This window comes from Mirounga angustirostris, unplaced genomic scaffold (assembly GCF_029215605.1).
Source record: "Mirounga angustirostris isolate CCGP_5_RB_7025 unplaced genomic scaffold, mMirAng1.0.hap1 SCAF_4, whole genome shotgun sequence".
Classification (NCBI taxonomy): Eukaryota; Metazoa; Chordata; class Mammalia; order Carnivora; family Phocidae; genus Mirounga; species Mirounga angustirostris.
In genome coordinates this window covers 28,919,301-28,935,657 of record NW_026991712.1, presented here as the reverse complement: position 1 = coordinate 28,935,657, position 16,357 = coordinate 28,919,301, and the positions used below count along the sequence as shown (strand labels likewise).

General features: G+C 39.0%; 1 long non-coding RNA gene across 1 annotated transcript in view; it reads right to left on the bottom strand.

The window, feature by feature from the left end:
* Window positions 1–9,271: 9,271 nt before the first annotated feature.
* Window positions 9,272–16,357, bottom strand: part of LOC135364076 (uncharacterized) — a 30,959-nt gene continuing 23,873 nt past the window's right edge. Inside the window, exon 3 of the long non-coding RNA XR_010410546.1 lies at window positions 9,272–9,646. This is a non-coding gene — a long non-coding RNA (uncharacterized LOC135364076). The remainder of the gene's footprint in view (window positions 9,647–16,357) is intronic.

Here is a 16,357-nt window from a genome sequence, read left to right as displayed (position 1 = left end):
CTGTTACTGATAAAGATGGAAACTTTCCAATAAAGAAAAAGAGATACAACATGGTATCAGAATAAGAATCCACCTAACCAGAGGTCTGAATTCAGAAGTCAATAAGAATATTCTCCAGATTCCTGGAATGGCATTAGATGCTCCAGTAAAGAGGCCAATTGTTCATTCCTTAGCTAGCAATAATAAACCACTCCCACTTTGGTACATATAAGAATGACCTGGAAGCTTATCTTAAAATGCACTTCATTTGGCCCTGCCCCCCAAGAGATTCTCCCTTTTTAGGTGATTTTGATGCCTGTAGTCCCCTGACCACACCTTGGAAAACTACTGAGTCCTGGTCCCTCATGTAAAGCCTTTAAGGCTCTTATTTATTGCACAATTCTTGATAAGCAACTACATGGAAAACCTCTTGTGAGTAAGCATATTTCATCTTTGTATTCCACAAATCATTTAAACTTGGATGATGTCCCTAAGTATCTGTTAAATTAATTAACAAATCAATCCCAAACTAAGGCATATATTTTAAAATTTTCTGGTGATGCCCAATTTGCCTGTAAATCTAGCCTCACAATAAGAGAGCTAGTTCCATTTGGGTTTTTTTGTTTGTTTTTAAACAGTTTTCAGCTCAAGGAATGGCACTGCATTAAGTGTACTGGATCATGGTCAGAACTATCCCTTATATATACATAATGCTTGAAATTTCAGTAACACTTTCATGTCCTAATTTAATAATTCTCCTAATTTAATAATGAAAAATAAAGAAGACTAACACATTGTTTCTGCCTCAGGAGATTATAATTTAGTGACAACATATTAACAGAGAAACATATAAGAAATGCAGAATACATAATTGGAAGCCAAATTGTATGATTTCAGACTACAAATAACTGAGTGCTTCAGAGCAAAAGGGGCATTAGTGGGACCTGGAGTAATTAAGACTTTGGAGAAAAGGTAGAACTTCTTTCAAGGATACATATGATTTAGATATTTAAAGGAAAAACTACATGTGGGAGAAATAAGATGAGTGGAGACAGATGTAACAGATCTTAGGGAAGGCCTCTGGACATTAAGGATAGATATCCAAATCATGTCCATTTCATGAGGGATTAATTAAGGAAGGCAGCTAGTCCTTTAATATTTGCCACTACCAATAAAGCTCCAACTAAGGGAAAAGTGAATGAAGTCAACTTATATTTGGTGAGAAAATATTCCACCCATACAGTATGAGTATGAATATGAAGGGGAATAAAGCTTCTAGGTCAGCATGTTTGTTTTCTAAACTTTGTGAATTTCATTTATTATTTATAGAAAATACACTACCCGATTTGTCTTATAGGTGTTATAATTCTAAAAGTGTTCTTATAGTCTTGATTTTCCAAGGGAAAAAATATATTTGTATACATATATATATATATATATCTTTGTTTCTATATTATATTGTCACAATATATTTAAAAGTATTTATACCTGTGTATATTATTCAGGGGTCCTTAACAACTCTGGACTTACCAAGTTATCCTAACCATAGAAATCAGAGCTAGCTCAGGGACCTAGGCCCTTCATGAGCTTAAGCTTCAAGATTAAATATAAAATTGAAAAGCATGTTAGTGCTTAGCTTTAGATTACTTCTGACAACATCATAGACTCGCATGTTGCTTATGATGTGCTTCTGAATGTATTGGCTTCCTTCTATCAGTTTTAGAAAGTTGTACGCTGACTCGCTTCATTACTTGGGAATTAACTGTTGTGTCCTTGTGGAACAAAGGCTCTTCTATAAGAAAGGGCAGTATTACATGTGCTGCTGTGGGAAACTGTGTCTGTCCCAATATGTGTACTGTGAGCAATAAAGAATCAAACTGAGAGATCTGGCTCTTCAGCTTTCTTTTTCTTCACAATTACTTAATTGTTGGTGTTATTTAACCCTAAACCACTTGCCTAGGAGACTTCATTTTAATCCAGTGGCACTCAACATGATCCACTTTAGGTTTGTTTGTTGGTTGGTTGAGATGATTATAAGTAATACACAGATAGACATTTCCCTTTTTAATAATAAATTTAATGTGTACTGGATGGAACAAATATAACTACCTCATCAAATTCATGATGTCGGGGTGCCTGGGTGGCTCAGATGGTTAAGCGTCTGCCTTCGGCTCAGGTTGTGATCCCGGGGTCCTGGGATCGAGCCCCACATCGGGCTCCTGACTCAGCGGGGAGCCTGCTTCTCCCTCTCCCTCTGCCTCTCTCCCTGCTCATGCTTTCTCTCTCTCTCTCTGTATCTCTGTGTCTCAAATGAATAAATAAAAAAATATATATATTAAAAAAAATTCATGATGTCATTGCTATTAATGAATTCACTTAATGTTGACATTAGATAAGACAAAAACCATGAGGGTTAAATAAGCTGAAGTTTGGGCAAGACTGAACTAAATCTTTCAAATGTCTCTAACTGTCCCTTTTTTAACAATAGCAAAGTAAACTCAAATACTTGTGTGTTATTGTAAAGCAGATTGCTCCATTACCTTTGTAATTCCAAGTAATCTCCAATATACCTGGAATAAACAGGCAAAAATATACAGACTATAAAGTTCGGCTCTGTGTGAAACTGGATTTAGTTAGTCCCTGGGGCCACCGCTCTAGTAAACAGACGCCATTTGATGAAGTTCATTTTGGCATGTAAAAGGAAATGCTTGCTTAAGTAAATCTCAAGCTTCGCTTGAATGACCTCATTCTTTCATACTTGGAAAACATGGGGGAAATAAAATAAAAAATACTCTTGAAGCAATGTAACTTCCAGTGAACAAGAGAGGATTCTTTGAATCCTCTTTATTCAAGAATAAGAGTCTTGCCACCACTATCTACCTTTCAAACTATTTGTTCTTATATTATGATGTATAACACTTCCAGCCTATGTAAATTTTTCTCAATTCCCCCAGGTAATTAGTTTAGTGTGATTATACCAAATAGCATATTCCTCATTCCCAGAATGCCTGAAAATGCTGTAAAAATCAATGAGGATGTGTTTTTTGCTCCTGTGGTTAGCAAAGCACAGTGACTAGCACAGTGCCTGGCAGACAATGGACCCTCCACAAATATCTATTAATGGATGTAAATAAATGTGTTTATTAAAGGATTAAATTTAATGAAAAGAAAGAATTTCATACCACAGATAATAACTATTAAGAGTGTAAATTACATATAGAAAAGTCCTAGACCTCCTAAATCTCAAACACCATCTACCTTTTCATATTAACCTTAAAATATGTTCAGCTTCATGATTAAATACTGTTTCCTCTGACCTGAAAATCCACTCAATGCTCAATCTGCCCACCCCATCCATTCCACAAAACTGCCAACTCTGCTGCTAGATTTGTCATAAAAGCTGGGGTAATGTAGATGAATCTGTGCAAATAGATTTGCATGGTGGTAGCAAGCCCCTTGTGGAGCCTTGTGCTCCATCTCCTCTTTAGCTCCCAAGATTTCAGCACAGCTGTGGTGGACAGTTCCTCACCCATGGACACTCTCCCATCTTCAGCAAACCAAAGTGACTGCTTTCTTCCTCACAGCTTTCTCCAAAGCTGTGGAAACTACTCAGCTTGAGCATAGGCAGCCAAGAATTAGAGAGGGGTTAAGCACCCCTTCAGTGAGAGACAGGAACTGAGGAGGGGAAAGTGAGGGAAACAGTGAGGGACAAATACTCCACCCTCTCTTTTGGTGGAATATTTCTGAAACATCTTCAAAATGGTTCTTTAGGTTCAGCATGATTGAGACCCCATTCTCCACATTGGTAGCCAACTCAAAAACATACCCTTCATTCACTTTTCTTCCTTCCTTGTCCCACTCTCCCAACTTTCTCACTTCTGTTTCCTGAATTTACCTCCAACATGTAATATGTCCACCCAAATCCTTGTCTGAGGCTTTGCTTTAGGTACCATTCAGTGCTACAATTTTTCTAATGAGTGGTGGATCAGATGCCATCATCAGAAAGTGACACCAAGAACAGATCTCATTGTATTTCTAATCAGATTGCCTTCTAACATCTCAAAGAGCTGACATTGCATATATATATATCAGTTATTATACCTCTAATATGGTACAGTTTTATGAATCACAAAAAAAGTTGCTTCTCTATACTAGTGAACCATAATGGATCTTGTCAATTCATTTTTGTCTCCTCATTCTCTCTTATGTAACTCATAAGTACTTAACATATAATCATTGCATCTGTAAAACAGAGATAGAAACACCTAATTTATGCATGCACTGTGGAAATTAAATTAAATGATACATAAAAGTAGTTATAAGATACATGGCCAAGGATATGTTCTCAACATTAATGATTACTAATCAGACTCAAAACTAATCAGAATTCCAACCATATCAAGTTACAAATATTCATTAAGAAATGTGTGCAAAGCGCTTTCCTACATGCTAGGACAAGACAAACAGGCAATAATAATCATCCTCAATAATTTATGATCTTACTAAAAAAACAAATGCAAACACTTAAAATTTAGGTAACAGCACAATATTTAACTAGCAGTTCAAGATGCCAAGAGAAGCAAAAAGGAAGTACGTGGTAAATTCCCCAATTATTAACATAGAGAATAGTTGCCAAGAAAATTGAGAGAGAGATCCTTCCAGGCTAAGCCAGCAAGAGGAGGCAGTGGGATTGGACTTGAATATTCATAGTAAGATACGAAAGAACAGAGAAAGTATCAGAACAGACAGAAAGGGAGGCATTTGAAGGACACCTCAGCAAATGAGAAGGCATAAGACGGCATGGAGACAGAGGAATGTGAGAGGAACTATGGAAAATTAACTTGCTTACAATAGGATATCAAGAGCAGAATAACAGTCTAAATCAGGTAATGCTCATTTGAAAAAGGAATTTTGCTGGGCTGTTTTCTTTCAAACTAAGACATCCTGAAAATATCAGGCATGAAAATAATACTATTATGGACCAAATATTTGTGTCCCCCTGAAATTCTTATGTTGAAATTCTACCCGAGAGGTGATGGTATTTGGAGGTGGGGCTTTTGGAAATGATTAGGTCATGAGAATAGAGCCTTCATGAATGGGATTGGCACCCTAATAAAAGGATCACAGAAGCTCCCTTGATCCTTCTGCCATGTTAGGTAGGACACAGCAAGGCTACCATCTATTTATGAGACACCAAATCTATCAGTGCCTTGATCTTGGACTTCCCAGACTCCAGAATTATGAGAAATTTCTCTTGTTTATAAGCCATCTAGTCTATAGTATTCTCTGATAGCAGCCCAAATGAGCTAAGACAAATACTATTTTGCTTAACCTGTTTCTGGTTTAGAATAAATAGAAAGTAAACAGAATGATAGTACTATCTTTGAACCTGTCTATAAATCTAAATTATTCCAAAATAATATGTTTACTAAAACAAAATTTAAATGTTGATCATGGAAGTCAAGGAGGAAAGCAGTTTGATCAAGAATGTTTTCCTGATGAGTCCCAAAATTATTTTGACATTTACATGTTTTTAAAATTAGTCAAATGGCAAAATTAGGCCAATCCTCTTATCAGAATCACTAACAAAATTTATAACTGTCAAAGTATAATTCAAGTGCAACAGGGATTTTTTTTTTTTTTTTTGCAGAGAGCTTTTTAAATGGCTCTCACTTGAGTCAGTTAGCTTCACATTTTGTTATATAGCAGTGTAAGCCAGAAAAGCTCCCTCCTAACCCCAAACACGCACACACACACACACTCCCAGATAACAGAGTTTATAGAAGTATAAAATAATAGGAAGCTCAGAATAACCATAGACATATTTTTTCTTCACTTTATCCACACATTTATTCATCATCTAAAATATATTATGTATCTAGTACGACTTTGGTCATTCTCAGGTATTAAAAAACAGACTCTGGTTGGGGCGCCTGGGTGGCTCAGTCGTTAAGCATCTGCCTTCCGCTCAGGTCATGATCTCAGAGTCCTGGGATTGAGCCCCGCATCAGGCTCCCTGCTTGGCAGGAAGCCTGCTTCTCCCTCTCTCACTCCCCCTGCTTGTGTTCCCTCTCTCGCTCTCTCTCTCTCTCTGTCAAATGAATAAATAAAATCTTAAAAAAAAAAACAAAAAACAGACTCTGGTTGACTCCGGCTTGTTTCTAATGACAGCCTTTACCAACTTGCTCTCAGAGAAATTCCAGCATTGATGATTAAAATGACATTTCAACTTTTACCCCACACTAAACCTTGAATGTCACATGTCTTATTATGGTAGGTGACATCGTTGTGGCAACTTCCAAGTTCTGAGAAAGACTAAGTCTTGAATTGAAAAAAAAAAAGTAATCAGTGACAATAATAACAATTAGAATATTTGTTTGTTTGTTTGTTTAGCTTCTTAGTCCTATTGGCTGTGACTGGTTGGAGGTTTACAGAAATATCTTGAGACACCACCCCAACAGTCAGATGAAGGGAAGAAAAGCAAGAACAACAACAAAAAAAATTCAGGATCAATGAAGATAACTCTTCCAAATAACATATTCTGTGTTAGATCTATTGGAGAAAGAGTTTTTTTAGTGTTTAATATTCAATATTTAATGTAAGCACCCTTATTTCATGCACAATCAGTCATTTTCTCTGGGAAGAATATAATTAGTTACCAGAAGGACTTGAGACAGCTGAAAGAATCAGTACCCTTGCTTGGAACATTGAACACATTCTTTTTAATGCCAAGATGTGAAGGATGTGGAAACACTGATTTTTACAGCTAAATGGCGAACTACAGCTTATTTCAAATCGGACATTTGCTAAGTTTACCCACATCACACATTGTTCATCTAGGCTATAGTTCATATTGTCCTGCTTGCTGATAAGAGAGTGATGGCCATTATTAGTATGAATTAGTATGAATTGCTACCCTTTAATTTCTTTTTTAAGACTTTATTTTTTTAAAGATTTTATTTATTTATTTGAGAGAGAGAACATGAGTGGTGGGGGGGTGGGCAGGAGGGGCAGAGGGAGAGGGAGAAGCAGACTCCCCGTTGAGCAGGGAGCCGCTGTGGGGCTCCATCCGAGGACCCTGAGATCATGACCTGAACCAAAGGCAGACACTTAACCCATTAAGCCACCTAGGTGCCCCTCTTTTGTTTATTTTAAGATTTGTTTATTTCAGAGAGAGAGTGCATGCATGCTTTCGAGTGAGGGCGGGGGCAGAGGGAGAGGAAGAGAAGCAGACTGCCCATCTAAGTGTGGAGCCTGAGGCAGGGCTCCATCCGAGGACCCTGAGACACTGACCCGAGCTGAAACCAAGAGCCAGTGGCCCAACCAACAGAACCACCCAGGCGTCCCTCTGTCCTTTAATTTCATATGTCAGTTACATATATTTGGATTTTTATAAAAATGAATATTGTTGTATCTTATGACTGGAATGATATAGTCAAATAGAGTGACACTTAGAAAATCCAGAGGAATTGAGACCCAGCATCAAAACTGCTACTTCCATGAAGCAAGCATGAGAGGGAAGTTGAGGTGAAGGCCATCTATCTACAGAATCGGAGAGGCAATCTGGTCCATTAGGAAAAATGCCATCCACATAATTCAATTTAAGACAGCAAGTGGGGAGTGAGCATCTACAATGCACCAACACTATGACTGGTGGTATACAAAATGCACTATGTGTACTAGATGGGCAGCTATTTGAATACTTAAGTTGCTAAAGGGTGACAGATTCTTTCTTTAAGTGTTTGAAGGGTTACTCTTAGTACCTCCTCTTCTTACTGCTCACATTCTAGAAGTCTCAATGAAACTCCCTTCCTGCACCATCATCCTCCATTCTCACCCCTCTGTCAAAGGACAGTGAACACAGCCCACAAACCACCCAGACAGCCAAAAGGCAGCTTTTACATTTGTCGGTGTCACTCCTAGGAGGATACCACAGGATACCGCCTTCTACAGTCTCCTATTGTTAAAATCACACAAAGCAAATAAAAAAAGCCTTTCTTATCAGATTTTAGAAAAAGATGCCAAATGCAAATATACCAAAATAATGGAAATGCAGCAAAAAGGGTGATCTTCTCTGCTAATAATTTGACACTAACTCAAAGTCTCCCAAGGCAAGAGTGCAATGTCTCTGTTTCCAAGTGAATTGAAATCTGGGGCCCCAAATAGGTGTTTGTGCTATCTAAAATAGAAGCAAATATATTCTGAATTTTCCTGGGTGTCACCAGTCCACAAACACAAATGAAGTCACATTAATACTCAATTTCACTGGCTGGTCAACCCGCCTGCCTAACCAGGGGGCGTCAGCATCCCGTTCAGTTATTAGGTGCGGACCTGAGGGTGTATCACATGGCTCAGATCCAGTGTCATCTTGTTCTTCAACCTCAGCCTCCTCATTCATCCAAATCACCAATGGTTATCATCCCCCAGATGCCATACTGCCATTTCTCACCATGATAACATAGTTTTGCGTACAGAACCATCTCTTTTGACTTCAAAAGACACAAAGCCTCTGAGTTGCCAGGAAGGACTGCACTTCTTTTCTGCTCCACATAAAATGCTTCTCTCCCCTACTTCATATCATCTTTTGTAATAAACCTGGTTCTGTATACCACTGCTTACGTTCTGTGTATAACAATGATTCCTATGAAAATAGGCTCCAGCCTCCACCTGCAAATGTTCTCTTGCTAGAAGATCAAATCCAACCTAGGTGCAAGGCTGAGGAAAAACACCACATTGTCCTTTGCCTCCCTCCAATCTCTGCTTGACTCAGACACTTTTCACAAGACTTCTGCCTCCGGTCTTTTTCTTCTTTAATTTAAATCAACTCACGAATGTAAATGATGAAGCTCCCTGGCCCAGCAGAGCAGCAGACTGAATCCCAGTTTCGATTCAGTGAAAATTACAGTTGTACTGAAAACAGATTAAGTATGAGGAACGAAGTAGGTGTTGCTGGTTTACTACTTCTTTGAGGGACTTGAAAGAACAACTATTAAAGGAAAGAAAAATTCAAGGGTTCCTTAGCTTGCTGCAAATCTGAGGTCAGCCCTACCCGAACAAGAAGGGTTTGTTTTGTTTGTTTGTTTTTCTTTTCAAACAAGAACTTTTGATACCAACTTTAGACCTGATCATTCATGACCTCAGACTGTCTCTGCATCAGCAGGCCCCTCAAGCATTCAGGTGGCATGAATGAGGAAGGGCCAAAATGAGACATACTTGGCTCTCATTAGCCTGTAAGTGAACAGAAAGGAAAAAAAAAAAAAACTGCAAATGGCTTAGTTTACCCAAAACTGACATCTGATAAAAACGGAATTTTGAAACCACACAGGGAAATGTAGCTGTTAAGATGCTAAAAGCAAATGTATTCAGTGGTATTCACTCTGCTCTCCAGCCGTTCCTCTGAAATCCCACAGACCAGACTGAGAGGACAGCATTCCAACCAACAACCTAGACCCGCTGATTTTATTCGGTGCATTTGGAGGGAGGCCGCAGAATCTGCTACACTCTACTTTCTCTACAATCTGTAACTGTTTAGTGATGGCTTCACAAAATTCAATTTTATGGTGAAAAGCTGCAGCATTTCTCTCTCCACGTGCTAGAGGCTATCCAATTGTTCGTTCCCTCCATTCACGGCGGTCTCAGGAGAGAGTGAGGTCTACATCTTCAGTTGCTGGTAAATACAAAACAGAATTCTGTTAGCAAATGAAGGATGCAAATCAGAAGCTTAATTTTGGTTTGTACATGCCAATCACAAAGCCGCAGCTCAGCCAGGCCCCCTGAACCCAGTAAGACCAGAGTCAAATAAGCATTCTTTAAATGGAATTCTCTTCTTGCATATTCCCTCTCCTGGAGCGCGTTGCCCAGCAATTAAAGGTGTTGAATTCATGCAGAGTGCCTGTTACGCAGATGAAACCACACACAGAAAATTGGGAGACACACCGCAGCATCAAGTACTGTAATTAAGAAAATTGTCTTTATGCTGTTCTATGAATATGAATGACTGCATAAATGGCAGAGCAATGCAGCCTCTTCATTAGGAAGAGAGCCTGATGCAGGAGAGGCGCCCGGTCTCCATGAGATCCAAGAAGGCTTAGGAGAAATAGAGTCAGAAGCCAGTGCATCTCAGTAAAATGTAGGAGCCCAGATACTTGCAAATAGAAAAATAAAAATGGATGAAACTTGCAACTCGAGTGCAGATGCTGACACATTAGCCTGGGCCAGAAAGAGGACAGAAAGCACCAGGGCAGAATGTCATGGCTGAAAGACCCCTGGGGAAAGTGCCAGATTGAGCTCTAAAAGTGGGTTTTCCCGAATTTTTGACTACCTGGCCTCAGCACTGCTCTTCATACTTTCCATAACTCCTGCCCAACCCAGAACACTTTTGAACCCTCCCGTGTCCGGCCCGTTGTGCTTCGCCTGACAGCGGGGCTGGTACAAGCCGTTAGTTATAAAAAGAGCTGAGGACGAGTGCAGAGAGGCATTGGGCTGGGCTTGCAGAAGCACCCCATGCCTGGCTGGGGAAATGGAGCGAGGCCTTGGTCAAGGGTAATGGGAGAAAAACTCTCTAAAGGCTTGATATGTAAGGGAAGCCATTTTAGGTTGATTTCAAAGTCAGCATGACTGTACATAAACTTTGTTTAAACCCAAAGCCTCATTTATGGCCCACCAACATGCAATCTACACCTGCTGTATGAGTGAGTAGCCTCAAGGAAAACCAGCTTGTCCATCAAAATTCCTCCTACCTGCATTCCTTGATGTTAAAACTGGTGACTCCTGCCTATATGTTATTCTATAATCTTTTGAGCTTTTACAAGAAGTAAAAAAGTCTATAACTGTAAAAACTGTTCATTCTCCATAGTAGTCTGTTTGTGAAGATTGGGTTCCTTGGGCAGCTGCCCTCACTTGGGCTCAAAGAAAATTCTCTTTCTTTCTTTTAGAGATTTAAAAGATTTGTTCATTTGCATCAAAAGGGTCACCTTGAGGAAAGCAATGAGGTGACACTGAAGACTGAGGAGGTAGATCTGGGGGACAAATGGAGTCCAACATGACAGGGGCAAAGAACAGTCAAGAACGAGGAAATAGGGCCCATTGCTTGCATAGTGTTTGCACTGAAAAGGAACAGTTACGTCGTTCTAGAGCAGTCTCTCTAGTAGACTTAGCGACATATTCTAAAGCAGTCCCCAGATTCATTTTACAATGACCTTGGATTTCCTTGAGTTCAGTCTTTCAGTTTGAAAAGGCTTTTTAAAATATTACAGAAATGGGACACCTGGGTGGCTCACCCAGTTCGGGTTCTGACTCTTGATCTCAGCTCTTGGTCTTGATTTCAGGGTCATGAGTTTGAGCCCCATGAGTCTGAGCCTCTACATCGTGCTGGACATGGAGCCTACTTTTTAAAAATGTTACAGGAGCATTTAAACTCATGCATCTGTTGTTCATTGCAAAGAAATATTTATAATAGAGAAAAATTAGAAACAATCTAAAAACAACATTAGAAGACTAAGTAAATTATGGTATTCTTATAGATGGAATTTCATGGGACCATTAAAAAGATACAGCATTTGTGTAATCTGATTTTCCATGCTTATTTATGTTTATAATTTGACTATGTTATTTTTATGTAAGTGTTTAAAATCCTTTACCCAAGGAAGAATTACTTGGACAGCCCCCTTATTTTTGTTTTTTGGGTTTTTTTTTCCTAGTATAAGAAAGTGAGCACTCTCAGATCCGTGTAGCTGGATCAGGTCATGATCTCAGAAGAGTTACCTAGGAATCCAGAGGGCTTCTGGGAGACAACGGGTCACAGCCCCAGCACTCCCCACCCTGAGACAAGAACTCAGGGAGGCCTGATGGAGCTTTCTGGGATTGTGCTGACCAGGTTTCATTGGCAAGAACTAGCAAGGGGGCACCTGAAATAAATTAACCTGAATGAAAAGAGTCGCTATCTAGACTTTTGGCTGAGTCTTAACACCGGAGCTTAACAGTTTGTGTGGCAGAGCTGATTCGGATACTTCACATGGCTGATGCTGGACATTCTTCTGGAGCCAGGCGCTTGGAGCATAGTAGTTGGGCCCTGGGAAACAATGGCTTTGCTAAGAGAACAGTCACCTTGGGAATCCAAACATGGAATGTGGATGAAGCAGAAGCTGGCCCGCTCGGGCACACGTGCCCATGGAACGACGTCTACGGGACTCCATATCCACTGCTCTTCACGCCTGCTTGAATCCAACTGTGTAAAAAGCACCCAGGACAGTGCCCGGCTTCTGGTAAGTACTCGATAAACAGCAGGCCCTTTCCAGTTGGGAGCTGATCACAAATTTATGAGCAGCTCCTTTTCTTAGAAATAAGCAGAGTATAAGATTTCTACCCACAATTCTGAATAAGATATGCTTTTTATTGCTCCATGGCACCTTCCCTGGAAAATCAGTCCTTCGTGTGCATTACTTATAATTTATATCTATTTGTTATGTGGTATGATAACAATTATGCAAATCACTAAATGAGTCAGGCGAACTTTAAGTTTTGTTTGGGCCTAACACAAAATTTGGGGTTCTCAGTCTTCATAATTAAATGTTTCTATAATACATTGTTTGGTATGGTTTCAACTGCAGTAACAGAAGCCATGACTCATCTAGGCTTAAACAATAAGGAAATTTATTCAACTAACAGGAAGTACAGTAGTCAACTGCAGAGTGATTTGATTCAGTGGCTGAAGCTATCACGTCAGGCACCCAGATTTTTCTAACTTTCTGCTCTGCTGTCTAGACTGTTTGCTCTATCCTACCGGTCCTTCTTGTTTTGTCATCAGATGCTTGTCAGCAGCAACTATAGCAACATGGTTTCTTGTTGACATCTAGAAAGAGCGAGTGAGAGAGAGAGGAATCCCTGCCCAAGGATGGAATATGTCTTTCACTGTAGTCTGAGCCAAAAATGTCAGAAGCCCACTTCTGCATCAGAAACAGTTGTGGAGGGAATGCCACGTGCTGGTTGCGTTAGGTTAATTACCCACCTTGGCTCAGGGGGTTGTGTCAGTTTCCTCTTAATCAGCTGCGAGGGGCAGGAATCAGGATCTCGGTAGGAAAGAGGAAAGGGCGATGGATGTCGGATAGCTAGCTAGCAGTCCCTGGCTTAGTAGCTGTGGGGGATGATTATTTTTCTGAGGAAATGGGTATAGGAAAAAGAGGAGCTATGACCAAAAATCTTCTGGGAATAGCTTATGCAGAAAATTGCAGGCACACCTCTATATTTTGAGCAACTTGAGAGAGCAATTTTCTAAAAGTATTTCTGTCATCAGTTGGCGAGTAGTGTGAAAACGAAAAATGGTTATGGTCATTTTCCTTCATTGATGCCAGCAGTGTTGTGTTAGAAGTCATACTCTTGCTAAATTCAAAATGCCCCATTGTATTCACACAAGATTTCATTCCTTAACTCTTCCTTCACTGGGGATGAGCTGCTTACAATGAGGCTTTTTGATCACCTCCAGGAAATCGATTGCTGGTGACTTCACCCTGTCAGCCATCCAGACACAGCTGGATATGCTTGAACCTGAACCCCCTGTGGGTACTCAGCCTGGGTTTCCATCTGGTACCCCTAGCATTCTCTTGCATTAAAAATAGAACTAAACCAGAATGATCAAATAGCCTGCATATATTCAAATCTAAGCTGTGCTCTGTAGAAATTGAATAACTGATTTTGTTTAAGCTAAAATCCATTGATGATGAATTGATGTGATCTGATTAAAGCTTAGTCTGTTGGACTCCAAAAACCAGTTTGTTTGTTTTTTTGGATCCGACTTTGTGATTTAAGGCACTTATTTGAGTTTATGAATCCTTCAGATATCAGCTGCCTATAAGAATTAGCTTCTGAGAGCTTGCTTAGATTATACCTTCTTCAATTCATAAACCCATGCCAACTGGAGGTAAAATCTTGAGATACAAAAGAGCTGAAAAACGCATTTTGAGAAAAAGGTAATTTTATGGGCAAAAGCACAAGACATGAATAAGCATGACAATGTCAAAGAATGTTAATGTGCTGAAAAATGTTGAAGATGATTTCAGGAAGAGAATAGATAGGTTGAAAAGGAATCTATAAATAACAAGATTGAGATTCTAGAGACACAGGTTTTAATCTTTATTCTGCCACTTTATATTCTAGCTCTCTTTCTTCATCTGTAGATTACTGACGTTAATCTCCCCTAAATGCTTCGTGAGATGAACTCCGGCCATACTGTGGCAGATACAGGCGCTGCCCCAGACCTGCTCCATTTCTACCAGCCCCAGCCTCCCCTCCATCTCCTCTGAGGGGGACCCTGGCCTCTGTTACCACGTTACTAACACCAATACACAGCAGATAGAGGGCAGAACTATTTTTTGAACAGTTAATTAACTACTGGGAATAAAATAGGTAAAGGTAATTCTTGCTTGAATCCTAGACTGTGGTAGAAAATAGCTGTGAAGGAAACTTGGAGGTCAACTGACAAATTTGAGTATGGACTCTGGATTCCATAATGGTACTGTATCAATGGTAACTCTTCTGATTTTTGACCAGTGCACTGTGGCTATTTAAGATGACATCTCTGTTGTTATAAAGAGAATTATAAATGAATTATTTAGAGGCAAAGTGGTATGATGTCTCCAATTTACTCTCAAATGAGTTGGAAAAAATTATATAAATAAATGTAAATATAAATGTGTATACAGGAGTTCCTTATTGCAATTTTTTACTAAAGTATAGTTGACCTACAATGTTATATTAGTTTCAGGTGTACAACATAGCGATTCAACAATTCTACACATCATGCCATGCTCAGCACTGTAAGTGTAGTTACCATCTGTCATCCTACATTATTACAATATTATTGACTATCTCCCTTATGCTCTACTTTTCATCCCTATAACTTGACTTTTTAACTGGAAGATTATACCTCTTAATCTCCTTCACCTATTTTTCCCTATAACTTGACTTTTTAACTGGAAGATTATACCTCTTAATCTCCTTCACCTATTTTGCCCATCCACCTAACCACCTCTCCTCTGGCAACCACCAGTTTGTTCTCTGTATTTATGATTCTGATTTGTGTTTTTATTTATTTGCTTTGTTTTTTAGATAAATTTTACATAAAAGATATGTTTTTCTTTTCTTTCTTTCTTTTTTCTTTTCTTTTTTTTTAGAGAGAGAGGTGGGAAAGGACAGAGGGAGAGGGAAAGAATTTTAAGCAGGCTACATGTCCGGTGCGGAGCCTGACATGGGGCTTGATCTCACAATCCTGAAATTATGACCTGAGTTGAAATCAAGAGTTGGACACTTAATGGACTGAGTCACCCAGGTGCCCCTAAAATATATATTTTAGATGTCTAAATATAGATAAATAATATAACTATGTATACAGGAGTTCTTGCTGGCAATTTTTACATAAGTTTTGAATCAGAGAAAAATAAAATATCATTTTATAAAGGACATTAAGGTACCATACCATCCAATGTGCTATGAATTTCCCATCATAGCACGTTGACAGCCGCCCACCCCATCACTACCAGCACTAACCCCACCTGCCCTGAAAAATTGATGAAATTCTTATTACCTAATTCCTACTATGTGAATTGTTACTCACTTAACTTGACCTTAATTTTTTTCAGACCAGCATTCTTCTTCAGAACATTTCACTCCTTCCCCTGATTCCTAGTGTTTTGGTAAAAGTCTTATAACCAGTAAGAAACCATAAATGAATGTGCTATTTGGCAGGAGAAGGTACTCAGACTGTTCATTCACTGAAGTCCTCTAAATTTCGCTTTTGTATGCAAAGTAGAGATATTAATTCCTGCCCTCCAAGTTAGGAATTTACATATTTTAATTTTTACAGCAGAACAAAATATAGGCTTGCATGGTATCAGCCTTCTTGTCTTCTCTGACTTGTTCCTTAGCCCTAAACTGTAGTGAGGCTTGAGGTCCCTTGGCTCATACTATCGTACTCTCTCCTGGAGCACTTTTCATACGTAGCAAAATGAATGCTGAACCTTGTCTGCAGCACTCCATGGAATGAAGCAGATAACGGAATATTTCAGAGCAAGCTAAAGTGACAAATGGTACTTCAAAAAGCTAACAAAGAATGTTTGACTTTCTTTTGCATCTCATGATTTGAGTACTTGGTTTCAGAGATCACTAATGAAAAATTCATTTTACAATGATGTATTTGAAGGAAGTGTGGCTCAGTTTGCTTCTGACATCTCATAACTCCCATCCCAGAGTGAATTTTTTAAGATTAAAAGAAATCCTAGAAAAATAGGGTTTTTTTCTTTTTCTAAAATTATTATTTCTTAGATTTTTTAAAAATTATTTTTATTTTTAAAAATTAAATAAGGGACACAATTTTATTGAAACATAA